We start from the raw sequence: 15,505 nt of genomic DNA, 5'->3' as shown, positions 1-15,505 counted from the left end.
GGAACCCCTATAAGGCGGATATTATTGCGCCTAGAACGCCCCTCCTGCTCATCCAGCTTCTCCCTAAGCATTCTATTGTCCTGCGCCATCTTCCCCATTTCACCCCGGAGTTCCGCGACGTCTTCCACCAGTGATTTCGTGATCACCTCCATACTCTTGACCTTTTCTGACATCTTGTGGAGGTCCGCTCTAAGTAGGGTGACGTCTGTGGAGATTCCACCAACAGTAGCTTGTAGTTGAGCCAATGCAACCATGACGTCGTCCAGCGTGGCTTTTTTCCCCCCAGGGGAGTCGGCCGTCTTGCCAGGCCGTTCCTTCCCCGCCGGGGATCCGGCGGACTTGTCGGAGGTAAAGCGGTCTATGCGAATCTGCGTGGCGCCGCCCTTAGAGCCTTTCCCCGCCATGCCGCCGAGTGTCTTGCTCCTCGTGCCCCTACGCGCCAGGATGTGAGGGTCTGTGCAAGCCTCCTGACCCGCCCGGTGCAGTGACGGCCAGGTCGGGCGTGCTACTTCGGGGCGCGAGGTGCTCCGTTGGACGCCAGGTGCGTAGCGACTGGTCAGGTCACAAGATGGCGGGCGTTCACTCCGACGTCGATGCCCAGGCTCTCGGTGCGTTAGATGGTGACCTGCACGGCTTTCAGGGCTCCAGCGATCCCTCCTGTTGGCGCCGCTCCCGTGATACGCAAGTGCTGCCCTTTCCGACTTTCCAAGGTGCAGTCGATCTCTTGAGACTACCACCGCACGGGCACTTCCGGTCCAAGTTCTCCGGTCAGGATACACTTCCGGCGGGGTGAAAGTCTGGGGAAGGTCCCGGCTCTAAAGGCGTCAGTAGGCCGGCCGGAGGCTCCGACGTATCTTTGGCTACGGACGTCGGATTTTCTCGCTGCTTGCCGCCGCTCACTCCGCCCGGTCCTGGGATCCGGTACCTGCCTTAGGGGCTTGCAGTTGTGACGGATTTCTGTGTCGGATCGACGAAGAGGCCGCTGCAGCCGCGGAGCTCGTCCCTTATGCTGCCGCCATGATCGGCTGCTAGCCACCACAGATAGTTCTTTGGTGTGTTTACCTAGTGAGCAGCGTGGTTCACTTCCGGTCCCGCCCACCGCTAGTTAATAAAATGAGAGTCTGGCTTTATCAGAGGTGCCCGGCCCTAAATTATATCTTATCGCCTCGTTTTTATTTTTGTTCTGTCCGTAATTTTTGACAACAGTGGTAGTGTATTTCTCCCTAATCTGCCTCTTATCGGATTCTGGAGCAGGGTGGCGTGATTTAGTGCTGGGCGCCTCACGCCCGTGGGCAGCTGCGCTTGGCGTTAGGGAGCGCTTTGTAATGTTCCTGGAGCAGAGAGTTATCGAGCCGGTTTAATGGCTGCTGCTATCAGCCGTGTGTGTGCCTCCCACGTGGGGCTAGCAGGGGGTGAACCTGGCAGAATGTGAAGGGGCCCTAGCAGGTGATTTACTCCACAGCTGGACTGGCAACCCCCCCGCCTGCATTTACAACAACGCCATTGTACACTATGGACATATACACGCGCTGTGATGGGGGAGGGGGGCTGACATGCGCTATCTGAAGGATTCTCTCAAGGGTGCCAGCTCACCTGTTAGCTCTGCTCCATATTAGGCGCTAGATCAGCTTGACCTGGGCCAGGTGCTGTTGACCTGGAGTGTCCCGGTTCCTTGTCCAAGAAGTGGGGATTTTCTCACCAGGCGCTATCTGACTGACCCGTAAATGTTTAAAAGTTTGATCTGATGCTGCTGCTGTGGTGTCATTCGCACCCATCCAGATCTTTTCACGGAAATCACCGAACGATCCTTGGCAGGACACTCTTGATGGCCTTGGAGGAAGGATGCGCCAAGAGGCAGCTCGCAGCGCTGTGCTGCAGTGCAAGTGGAAAGAAGGTGTTTTGCAGCGCAAAGGCACTGCCAGGGCCAAACTGGAAAACAAAATTTCCCCTGGCAAAAATATTCAAGCTAACCTCCATTGCAAGAGGCTGAGACTAGAAGGGGGTGGTTGGGGCTGTGGTAGGGTCTCAGCTACAACCTAGTAAATCCTGTAGCAGCCACCGCGGCCCTGGGACAGATTCCAGTGACTCACCAAACACCTGATTTATTAATATTATTGGCGGCATTACAGTACCGAATCTTGGGACAGTAAACCTCCGTCCCATTATTTGCATTATTCTGCCTTCACTCGACCAGTCAACCAGTAGATTTGTAGAGCACACAAAAAATGACCTCCTTCGTTTAAAATACAAATTCTGCCCTGAAACGCGGAGAGGGGGGACTTTGTGAGCCGGCGCAGAGGTAGATCTGTTCAATCTGAAAGGATATGTTGCAAGTTAAATCGATATTTTTAATTACTCATTGTCATTAATTATCGATTTAGATATCTGGAGGCAGCGTTTGCAGAAGTTGAAAGGGTTTGCAGTTTTTTCCCAGCTCTCCGAGCCTCAGCTCGTTGTTTCATATCCTGGGGCGGGCGGGGGGGAGCTGTGAGGATGTCGGTGCACAGGGCCCCCCTGGCTCGTGTTGGGGCAGAACTCGCCTGCATCAAAGCCGGATCAATGGGAAGGCATCAACTATTAGCCAGAGAAGCGGCTTTGATCTGAGATCAAACTGCAGATACCTGATAGTAGCAGCAGCAGCGAGCGAGGGGGCAGACGGGGGCCTGAGGACCCCTGCCAGGGAGACAGGGCAAATATTTAACTTGCTAATTACCCGCCTGTGAAACGGTGCTGGAGCAGGGGAGGCGCGGCGACGGGCGAGTAAACACGGCGAGTGCCACACGCTCTTCAAAGGCTCCGACGTTATGGTATATATAAACACACGCATGTACTTGTATATAGACACAGACAGATAGATACACACATAGACAGATAGATAGACACACACTAATAGATATATAGATAGAAAGACGCACACGCAGATAGCAATCATCTTTTTTATTTATTAAAGTAATTAAGAATCGTCGGGAATTAAAATAGCAGTTGTGACCAACATTTTTAATTCTTTGCATGGTGCTATTTTTTTTTAAGTTACCCCGCGGCGCTCGTTGTAAATTTATTCATCAAAAGCTATTAAGTATTCAATCAAATTTGTGAAAAGAATAAAACAAATGCCTTCCACCGATGTTATGGCCGTTCCTTAGAAGGTAAAGTTTGCATTTGAATATATTGATGAATTGCATACAATTATTTGCCATTCGAGCAGAAGTTTTAGGCACACTGTTTTGTTTGATAATTCTATATGCAATAATATGTATGAAGGTGAGTTATTAACATTGTCGCCGTTTTCAGTGTTATATCGTGTACATTACTGACGTGTACCTTGTGTCTCTTATTTGTGTTGTGAGCTCTCTGTTCGGGCCAGCTGACGAGTCATATTTACAACGCTTCCACAATCTTGTCTTAAGATTCAGAGGACATATTTTTGTATTTTCCTTTTGAACGTTTATAGCGTTCGGAGCAGAAACGGCGATTTTGAGTAAGAACTCCGACGCTAGAAGAATGCATGCAGGGCTGGGGCGGGCAGGGTGGGGGTCTGAGTGACATGTACACCCCTACGCCCGACAGCACTGCAGGGTGGCCCGGACTCTTCTAAGCTGTCCCCTGAATATCAAAAGATTAGGCACCCATAAATGTCTGTTCTGTTTAATATATACACCTAATGCCTCGGCGCCACTTCTTAGTGCTTTGGAAACATCGTAGCAGACAACGGTGACACGAACATGTAATGTGCGACGTTTAACTCCGGCTCGCATTATGTGTGCATCCGACAAGGTGCCAGGTGAGGGGGGGGCAAAGGGGGATAGGTGGGGGGCATTAGTCGGTGCTGGTCCCGGGGCCTGGGGAGAAAAACTGCAGCCTGCAGGGGTCACGGCATCTCTCTCATGCACACACACGCTCTTCTCATGCACACGCACTCGTGCAATAGCCGTGGGTACAGGCTAACAAGCCTGCGTGCCACTGTGACCCTGAGCAGTGTGTGCAGCGCCTAGCAGCAGGACCGCCGAGCAGTGGCACCACGTGCTATATTACAAGTCTACTGATAGACACCGTGTTCATGAACTAAAGCATCACAACCACTGAGTCACCACAATTCCCCGACACAACACCGCCACATTGAGGGTTGTGCACACGTGTCCTTGTCAGAAGATTCCGAGGGGGTCACCAGGCACAGCGTTTGCACCGTTGGATGTGTCTGAGAGTAGTTTGTGTCTAGTAGGCGCCGACTGTGTCAGTATAAGGTAGGGTAGTCTGTGTGTCAGTGCTTGCTTGTTGTGTCTCAACAGGTACTGTGTGGTTTGTATCACTCACTTGATGTGTCTGTGAGTAGATGTCTGTTTGTGTGTCACTAGCTACCGTGTTTTTATATCACTTGGTGTGTCTATGAGTAGATGTCTGGAGAGCACACGTTCCCTCTTCATGTCTACGCGGGGCCCCTGCTCCCGCCTGTGTGCCAGTGCACAAGATCCACCCAGGAATGTGCAATACCCGTCTGTAGATCGATCGCACATTTCCTGTTCACGTCTGTCTGCGCTAACTTTGATAGATAGTGGCTTTAGGCCATGACTGTTTGGAGTAGACTGTTATAGGAAGTGGCTGTGGGCCATGACTGTTCAGAGTAGACTGTTATAGAAAGTGGCTGTGGGCCATGACTGTTCAGAGTAGACTGTTATAGAAAGTGGCTGTGGGCCATGACTGGTTGGACCAGGAGGCTGAGCGTATTAAATCATTGGGGGAGGGGGCACTTAAGCAAATGAGCTGTCAGCGTCTCTACGGTGCCCCGGATGCTTCTTCACAAGTAATTTTTTTAACTACATTGGCTCTTGGAATTATGCTCTCTGTGTGTGTGTGTGTGGCTGTTGCTTTGTGTGTGGCTGTGGCTCTGTGTGTGTGTGGCTCTGTGTGTGTGTGGCTGTGTGTGTGTGTGTGTGTGTGGCTCTGTGTGTGTGTATGTGGGGGGGCTCTTTGTGTGTGTGTGGGGGGGGCTCTTTGTGTGTATGAGAGGTGTGGCGCCGCGGCCAGGGCGACTGACGCTGGAATCTGGGGACCACGGTTCGATCCCCGGCTCCGGCGGCAGGTTAGCCCAGCACCATGTGACTCTGGGCAATAGCTCGCTTAATCTTCCCGACGGCCCCCAGCGCCTAGAGACCCTTACGGGTGATTGTGCGCTTTACAAATGTGGATTATTATGTGTGTGTGTGGGGCTCTTTGTGTGTGTGTGTGTGGCTCTTTGGGTGTGTGTGTGTGGCTCTGTGCGTGTGTGGCTCTGTGTCTGTGTGTGGCTCTGTGTCTGTGTGTGGCTCTGTGTGTGTGTGTGGCTCTGTGTGTGTGTGTGGCTCTGTGTGTAGCTCTGTGTGTGTGTGGCTCTGTGTGTGTGTGGCTCTGTGTGTGTGTGTGTGGCTCTGTGTTTGTGGCTCTGTGTGTGTGGCTCTGTGTGTGGCTCTGTGTGTTTGTGGCTCTGTGTGTGTGGCTCTGTGTGTGTGTGTGTGTGGCTCTGTGTTTGTGGCTCTGTGTGTGTGGCTCTGTGTGTGTGGCTCTGTGTGTGTGGCTCTGTGTGTGTGTGTCTCTCTGTGTGTGGCTCTGTGTGTGGCTCTGTGTGTGTGGCTCTGTGTGTGGCTCTGTGTGTGTGGCTCTGTGTGTGTGGCTCTGTGTGTGGCTCCCTGTGTGGCTCTGTGTGTGGCTCTGTGTGTGGCTCTGTGTGTGGCTCTGTGTGTGGCTCTGTGTGTGGCTCTGTGTGTGGGTCTGTGTGTGGCTATGTGTGTGTGGCTCTGTGTGTGTGTCGCTCTGTGTGTGTGGGGGGCTCTGTGTGTGTGTGTGTGAGGCTCTGTGTGTTTGTGGGGGGGATCTCTGTGTGTGTGTGGGGGGTTCTGTATGTGTGGGGCTCTGTGTGTGTGTGGGGGGCTCTGTGTGTGTTTGGGGGGGCTCTGTGTGTGTGTGTGTGTGGGGCTCTGTGTGTGTGTGTGTGGGGCTCTGTGTGTGTGTGCGGGGGGGGCTCTGTGTGTGTGTGTGTGTGTGGGGCTCTGTGTGTGTGTGTGTTTGGCTTTGTGTGTGTGTGTTTGGCTTTGTGTGTGTGGGGCTCTTTGTGTGTGTGGGGGGGGCTCTTTGTGTGTGTGTGTGTTGGGCTTTGTGTGTGTGTGTGTGGGGCTCTTTGTGTGTGTGTGTGGGGCTCTTTGTGTGTGTTTGTGTGTGGGGCTGTGTGTGTGTGTGTGTGTGGGGCTCTGTGTGTGTGTGTGTGTGTGGGGCTCTTTGTGTGTGTGTGTGTGGGGCTCTTTGTGTGTGTGTGTGTGGGGCTCATTGTGTGTGCGTGGCTCATGGTGTGTGTGTGGCTCACTGTGTGTGTGGGGGTGGCATTTGCGAGAGATTAAGCTATTGGCATTGTAAAAACCAATACAAATATTGTCATTTACAATGCCAATAGCTCGAACTTTTGCAAAGGAGAGACGGTTGCATTGTAAATGCTTGTTTAAAACTTGTTTGGCTATTTATTAGGTAATTATAAACGTTCTTTTGTATGTCGCAATATTTTGATGGTTGGATATTTAATTGTATACCTGTTTTAATATTTCTCCTCATGTTCCATAGGAATGCTCTGATTTATTTTTATATATTTTTTTGTACACTACATAGTATGTTTAATAAAAGTCTTTTTTTAGGAAGCAGCTATGTATAAAGGAAGAATTTTGTATTGTATGTGAAGTATTTTTTGTTTAATATGCGTGTGCATTTTTGTGGACCACTGACCGCGTTACAGCACAGATGGGAACGGATCCTGAGACGGGATTTGACCCAGACTGGCAGAAGAAAATCTAGCAACACCTGACCGAAGAACCTCCAATTTAATTACATACATATGACCTACATGACACCACATAGGATACAAGTAATATACGTAAGTGACCCTCGCCCCTGTCCTAGATGTAGATATTTAGATGCTGACTTTGCTCATATGGTATGGGTGTGCCCGAGGTTATATCCCTATGAGGAAGAGATACTTTCCATCTTAGATTCCACACTTGAGCGTCACCCCCGCACCCTATAGGCATGTATTCTGGGATTATATCTGAGAACGGCCAAGAGAAGAAGGTAGACACTATGTTCCTAGACTGAGTACTGGGTTTGGTCAAGCGGCGAATATCGATAGACTGGTAATCAGTGGAGGGATCACAGGCCAGACTTTGGAGGGTAGATGAAACCCAATGGGCAAGGGCAGAGGAAAGGGCACTGATTAGGGAGGAGGCCAGAGGGGTGAGAATTCATCCCAATCAACAGTTGACAGTCAGCACTGTCATGTGCCTACTGGGGATGGTGGCCTCATGCAACACCATAGTGTCACATGCACGGCTGCACATGCGCCCACTGCGGGAATGTCTAGCCCAAGAGTGGTCTCAGTCACAGGTTCAATTAGAGAATCTAGTGTTGTTAGACCTTGCACTCTTCACTCTCTGCAGTGGTGGAACGCAAACAACCTGTTGAAAGGGCGGCCTTTCCTCGGCCCTGTTCCCCACATCACCCTGACAACTGACATGCTGGGGGCTCACAATCCAAGGTATCTGGGACACCAAACAGCAGTGTCTCCACGTCAACTACCTAGAGCCTCAAGCTGTTCACCTAGTAATGAAAGCGTTTGCACCTCACCTGATCTGCAGGCTTTCCTAGTCTGGATGGACAGCATGACAACCATGTGCTATTTACAAAAACAGGGTGGACACACTCTCTACAAGTAAGACCATTCTCAAAGAAGCTCATAGGCCTACTACTAGAGCATGCTAAACAGCTAAACGGGAAAGATTTGTCAGTTGCTGTCATAATAAGAGTATCAATCAATTTATCGGTACAATACAAAACATTATTTGTTACCTGTTTCATCTACAGCTCTCTGGCCTTGCATTCACATCCATACATTTACATCTGGCTGCAGTGTCTGCCCTTCTGAATAGACAACACCTGTCTTTGTTCAAAGTACCAGTCATCAAAGCCTTTATGGAAGGTCTCAAGAGCTTGATTCCACCCTGGGTACCACCTGCACTTAGCTAGTATCTTAACAGTGTTCTTACAAGACGTTTGGGTCCACTATTTGAACCATTACATAACTGCTCCCTTCAATTTGCATCTTCGAAGCTCGCTTTTCCAGTTGCCATTACTTCACTCAGACATGTTAGTGGCTCCAGGCATTAACCTTAGAAGAGCCTTACTTCCAGCTCCACAGAGATAGGGTGTTCCTTCGCACCAACCCAAAATCCCTTTCAAAGGTGGTCACTCATTTTCACATTGCTCAGTCAGTTGAGTTACTTGTGTTCTTTCCCTAGCCAGACTCAGTTGCGGAAAGGGCTCTCCATACATTAGATATTAAGAGAGCCCTTATGTACTACATTGACAGAACTATAGACTATCACAAAAGCAAACAGCTCTTTGTTGCTTTTTCACCTCCTCATAAAGGGAAGCCTGTATCCAAATCAGGCATTGCCAGGAGGATAGTTAAATGGATTCATGTATATTACCTTGAAGCCAAAAGGAGTTTACCTATACCCCTAAAGCACACTCTATTCGCAATATAGGGGCTTCTATGGCTTTCCTGGGCACTATCCAACTAGCTGATATATGCAAAGCAGCTACATGGTCTACACCACACACTTTCACTAAACATTATAGTGTGGATGATCTAGCACGCCAACAAGCTAGTGTAGGTGAAGCAATTCTACGTACACTGTCTCAGACAAATGCAACTCCCACAGGTTAGCCACCACTTTGGGGGACACTGCAAAGCATGTGTATGTACAGCCACACATGCCTCAAACAGATTATGTTACATACCCTGTAAGCATCTTATCTTAGCATGTAGTGCTGTAGATTCACAAGCGGCCACCCTCCTCTCCGGATACCTGTTGCAGTTGCAGTTCCTTTACTTTTTCATATGCATGGGCATCTCTTTACTTACTCTTATTTTACACTCCATTCTCACCCGCCTGCGGGAAAACAATATAACAATTGAGTTTGTTTTCCATGCTCATTATCACCAAAAAGAGGTGACTCCAAAGACTTCTTATAAGAAAAACAACTTGCACACATCCGGACCCAACACTAGATGGCAGGAGTGAGCAAAGCATGTGAATCTACAGCACTGCATGCCAAGGACAGATGCTTACAAGCGACCCGATTCACAGAACTAACTTAAGACAAAATCCTAAACTTACTACTTTTGGTATTCACAGAAGGCATTTAGTAATAGTAAAGTTAGGATTTTGTCTTAACTTTGACTTAAGACAGACTTAAGACAGACTTAAGACAGACTTAAGACAGACTTAAGACAGACTTAAGACAGACTTAAGACAAATTGAAGACAAATTGAAGACAGACTTAAGACAGACTTGAGACAGACTTGAGACAGACTTGAGACAGACTTGAGACAGACTTGAGACAGACTTGAGACAGACTTGAGACAGACTTGAGACAGACTTGAGACAGACTTGAGACAGACTTGAGACAGACTTGAGACAGACTTGAGACAGACTTGAGACAGACTTGAGACAGACTTGAGACAGACTTGAGACAGACTTGAGACAAACTTGAGACAAACTTAAGACAAACTTAAAACAGATGTAAGACAGACTTAAGTTAGGATTTTGTCTTAAGTCTGTCTTAAGTCTGTCTTAAGTCTGTCTTAAGTCTGTCTTAAGTCTGTCTTAAGTCTGTCTTAAGTCTGTCTTAAGTCTGTCTTAAGTCTGTCTTAACTCTTTCTTAAGTTTGTCTTAAGTCAAACTTAAGACAAAATCCTAACTTTACTACTACTAAATGCCTTCTGTGAATACCAAAAGTAGTAAGTTTAGTATTTTGTCATAAGTTAGTTCTGTGAATCGGCCCCAAGGTAAGTAACATAATCCTTACATCAGCTGGACCCTCGTACATCTGTTACTTTTTATATTGATAACACTTGGGCGATTCAGACGATCTGCCGTTGGTCAGATAGGAAGGCAACAAAATTGGCAATTAGATGCCAAAGAGGAGTGTGTGCTGATGGATGGTCCTCTGCATTAAGATCTGTTGTGCAGGGCAGAGAGCAAAGATTTCTTTTATTTGGCCTGGTTATGCCCTCTTATAAATCAGTATTGTTTGGAAGTAACTAACACTCTCACAGTTATAATATCCAAATGAGTTCCCTATAGCCCACACTTGTGTCTTTTAGGTTCTACTAAGCTCCTCCAACCAGCACATAGATGGTTTGTAGCAGTTGCGTTGTTGCTTGCTAAACGGAGAGTGTCTATGGATTGGGGACAAACAACGCGTTTCAGACTTTTAAGTCCTTGCTCACGGGCCAATTAATGTGCCAGATGATATTGACAATGTACTTACCTATTGCAGGTTTTAATGATTACCAAATTGTCGTGCTGCAAACTTCCAATCCCAAAATGCAGTAACGAGGAAGTCATTGAGACGCTCACATGAGCCCAATTTTTATCATGCAAATATTTGGATGGAAAGCTTGGCACGCTGTGATTGTCATTAATCGGCACGAGAGCAAGGACTTAAAAGTTTGAAATGTGTTAAGCCTCATCACAATAACAGAGGATTAGAAATTCCATATAGGACGGCGGAGTTGTTATTTTTATTTAGAGGTACAAAAGCCAGTACATGTTTTGTTGGGTGGTTTAAGTTAATAGAAAACGCACACTTATCTGTACTATTTGCATTTCAGGTCTCCCTCTCAGCTGATCCCTACCCTTTCCTTCCCCCACTTGATCGTCCCAAATACCTGTGCTATTACAGTTATTCAGGGTTGGGAATATCGAGAGGTGGACCCATTTTTAGCATCAAACCGTTCCTGAGGAATATCCGAGCTGACAGACAGCTTCCTTATACTCTCCACCTGGGAGGGGTACTGCTGCGGTGTCTTTTCAAAAGGTGAGGAATCTGCAGATGGAAGTATCAATCAAAAGAAAGTTACTTACCTGCAGTGTCCATCTTTCTAGTTGATAATCTATGTACCTGCAGGTAACATACTGTCAACTTGAGCTCCTTTCTCGGGATCTGCTTCAAGATTGCTTATTCCACCTCCAGGCAGCTCCAACACAGAAAGCTATAACGACACTGACTGTTGGAGTGGCCAGGTGAGGGAGGGAAGGATCAGAAGGGAACTGTGGGGAGGGAGACCAGAAAAAGAAAGTTAAAACACACACACAGTCAAAACACTCAATATGTAACTTCATAATTTCTTAAGTTACTTTTATGAAGCCTGGATTGCACAATTGGTTTGATTCTAGAGAAAAGTATGCTCATTATTAAATCAAAGGATAAGGTCGTAGACCTGAATAGACACTGTGTTTTGTAAGGAGGACTATGCTGAATAAAGCTCCTTATGTATTTCCTACCCGTTAACAGCACCGGAAGTAGGATAAAATAGAGTATGTCACCAAAACATTATCTGTTCTTTTACCAGAAGGTTGTTAACTTCACAAACACAAATATTACATTAACCCAGAATACAAGAAAACAAACATGCAGTCATTTGCAGTGAGGCAAAAAATAATCGTACCGTAAAACAACGTCTTTTTCACTTGCCTAGCGAAATCGTTCGACCGGGCAGCCAGAGGAATGCCCATGCAGGCCGAATCCACAAGAACAAAAGCTTACCGCTAAGACGGGGCTGGTCTTAATTGCTATGCGGGACACTGTCAAGAAGAGGGCAACCAGCAAGAGGCTTCTTGTATAAACAACAAGCATCGTGCTGCCAGGCAGACAACCGACGCCCAAACCGGATCACAAGGCAGACGCTATCCAGAATAGTGAGCACTTGTGCATGGGATGAAGTTATTTTATAGGCTCAACCCCCATCCAAGATGGCCACTGCCCAAGGCTTCTGGGACTTGTAGCCCCTTTAAAGAAAAGGAGGCAAAACACAAAAGGTTGCAGCAATTGGTGAACATGTACGCCGTCCGCGGTTTCCCAGGAATCGTTCTCCAGGGCATAGCCCTTCCAAGACACAAGATACCATAGAGCGGAGCCCGCCATTTCGAGTCCAAAATTGCTTGAACCACATACTCCAGACCCCCTGAACGAGCAGCAGAGGAGGCGGCGCAGGATTTCCCCACGGGGCAGGTTTCAGCAAGGAGGTGTGGAATACTGGGTGGATTCTCAGGGTACTCCGAGTTGATCTGTTTTACCATGCTATATGGTCCAATAAATCTGAGATAAAAAGGTGATTTTTCTGAAACACTATGTGTTTGGTGGACAACCATACCTTGTCCCCTGGACGATATATTGTCAGACCTCCAGGTTAATCGATCCACGTTGAATGTGTGCCCTGAGATCTAAACAACGCGGGTTTGACAAAAGAAATCGCCCCTTCACCAATTACTGGAGTATACTGAATCATGAGCGGATTTCAAAGATGGCCGCTGATTCGGAAAATAGTGTTGCAGTCTAATCGTTTGTCCCCCACAGTTGTTTGAGTCTTGGTGAAGCCCGAGCCTTAGGATAACTGCGCACTTCACTAGAGTAATTTCTGAGAACGGACCTTCGCACTTAGTGCTCTGTTACTAACCAGAATTTCCTGGCCTCCAATAGACTTGCGTCGGGTTCTTTTGTAGTTTCCCTTCGTTCGCCAACGCTCGTCGGTCTTAGCTGACGTGTCCTGGTGTGTTCAGAGAAATTCCTGCAACAAGTCAGTGTGAAGGCACGTGGAGGCGTTCCCTCAGTCCTCGCCCCGCCTCACGCTTATCTCTGCAGAAGTCGAGTTGCTAATTGAAGTCTCCACTGGCAGCTGAATGCAGAGAAAGGAAGAAGAGCTATAAGTGATAGAATGTTAGGAACTTGTGAATAGTAATACTGAATAATAAACAAAGCTTGATATTAAAAGAAAGAAAAACCTAAGGAAAAAGAACTTACCTGAAAATATAATATTTGATGTTGCAATCTGTTAAAAAAGAAAAGAAAAGGTAAAGACAAATTAGAGAATAGTTACATAATGTAATTAGAGTAGATAATATATTAGGTTAGAATAGAATAGGATAGGTTTCTACTATTCATACAAGAAGAGTTTTGGAAGAATAAAAGCAAACTAAAAGTAGAAGCTGATAAGAGTTTAATAGCGCATTAAAATATTAGCACGAAATAATTAGACAAAAAGGTAATCACATTTTTGTTTAATTGATGTACCTCTCCAAAGAACAGAACAAGAGAAATAAGGAAAAGAATAAAGAAAGAAGAGAAGCAAGTTATCTGCAACATTAGATATGAAGTAGATTAGAATAGGAATAGACAATTAGTGTAGATTAGGGAATTCATTAATATCTTTCCTTGGTATCATTCAGGGTTTCTCAGATGTATTCAGTCTGCGGTATGGACTAAGCAAGAGAAGCAGAAAGAACAATTCCAGAGCAGTATCTTCTGTTGTTTCCTATTTTATCCACTCCCCCTTCCCCCCTAGAGGTTCTTGAGAGTTAAGTTAACGGACTCTGGAGTATCTTTTGGAGGGAGTCGGAAAATTAGCAACTTCTGTTCCTTGCAAGTTCAGTGGTAAGATTTTCACTCATAGTTCTTGACATATATGGATCCTTCCATGTGGTGCTTGTCATAATGGGTTTTATACTTCCGTTTAACCTATTCTAAGTGATGGTGTTTTTGGAGGTGTACATGGTGTAGGGGAGTTAAAGTATCTTGTATGGCTGGGTTTTGTGGCTAAACCGTCTGGTAAGGACATGGGTAAGTTATGAAGCTGGAATCCGTACATTCTAAATAAGGGGGAAGTACCTGTAGAGGCATGATGGTTGTTATCATAAGCCAGTTCCGTCAGTGATCATCCAGGAATGTGTTGTGTCTATTACATAGCAGCTCAAGTACTGCTTAACAGTTTGGTTCAGCCATTTAGTCTGGCCATCTGTCTGAGGATGGTGGCTAGTGAACAATGCTGTGGAAATTTGGAGGGTCTTACACCTTGTCTGCCAGAATCGACCTGAGAATTGTGACCCTCGATCAAAAAGAATGAACTTTAGGAGGGCATGTAACCGATGTAAAAGTATTGTGGCTAATTGACTGGTTGTAGGAAGGCCTTTGCAAGCAACAAAATGTGCATATTTAATAGGAATGTCCACAATGACTAAAATCACTGAATTTCGCTGATCTTCGGGAAGACCTGTGATAAAGTCAATGGAGATATGTTCCCAATGTCTTCCAGGTGTAGGAAGAGGTTGTAATAAGCCCACCGGTTTTGAATGACTAGATTTTGCCCATGCACATGTGTCGCATTCCTTCACCATTTGCTGTATGTCTTTTTTCCAGACTGGCCTCCAAAAATATCGTTGGACTAAATCCAACGTCTTTGGGAGTTCTGGATGGCCTGCAAGCGGATTCTTGTGCAGCCACAGGAATAATTTCGGATCCAATTCTTTTGTAGGGATAAACAGCCGGGCCTCATACAAAGGCAGACCATGCTCGATTGTTCTCTTGGCATCCCCAGTTACCCAGTATTTCCACTTCAGGAGCAAGAAATTATCCCGTACAGAATCCTAAAAGTTCTCAGCCGAGATTAAACACAGTACTTTAGAAGGGGTTATGATAGATTGCATCCACCTTCTTGTTGTCGCTTCCTGGCCTGAATGTTACTAGAAAGTCAAATTCGACAAAGAAAGACATCCATTGTAGTTGCCTTGGAGTTAACATTCTTGCTGAACTCATGAATTGTAAGTTCCTATGGTTCGTATAAACTGTAGTTGTGAACTTGGCCCCTAACAGGTAATGTCTGCACTATTTTAAAAGCATCACAAATGGCCAGTAGTTCTTTTTCGGCAATGATATAATTATTTTCTGCTTCATTGAGTTTCCTCGACATATATGCCGGAGGATACAATTAGCCCAAATCGGTATGTCTTTGGAACAATATTGCTCCTACATCTATGTTGGAAGCAAAATCTTCAACTAGAAAAGATTTGGAGGTCTTGGGGTGAGCCAATATCAGAGCTGAAGTAAAGGCTGTTATCAAAGTGCTGAATGCTTTATCAGTGGTTGGCGTCCATTCAAAAGGTGTCTTTTTACGTAGCATTTGGCCACTGCGTCCACTTTTCTTTCACTCTTCTTCATTCTGGATAGAGTTAATATAACTCCCAAGAATTCCACCTGATTGACGTGGAATTTGCATTTGCTAATCTTGCAATAGAGTTGGTTGTCCTGTAATGCTTCTAAAACCTTTTTTACATGCTGCTCATGTAATTCTTCACTGTCTGAGTAAATAGGGATGTCGTCTATGTTCACTATTGCGAATAGATCCAAAAAGACCCTCAAAAGATCGTTCAATAAAAATTGGAAAGCGGCCGGGGAATTGCATAGCCCAAAGGGCATCACCAAGTTTTCGAACAGGCCGTATCGAGTCTTGAACGCGGTTTTCCACTGGTTCCCCCTGTCTCATGTGCACTAAATGATGGACACCCCACAAATCCAGTTTGGTGTAAATGACTGGGGTTTTAACTTGGTTCAACAGTACTGGAATGACGTGGAGGGGATACCGACTTTTCACTGT

Source organism: Lissotriton helveticus (genome assembly GCF_964261635.1).
Source record: "Lissotriton helveticus chromosome 1_1 unlocalized genomic scaffold, aLisHel1.1 SUPER_1_unloc_28, whole genome shotgun sequence".
NCBI lineage: Eukaryota > Metazoa > Chordata > Amphibia > Caudata > Salamandridae > Lissotriton > Lissotriton helveticus.
Note: the sequence above shows the minus strand (reverse complement) of the source record.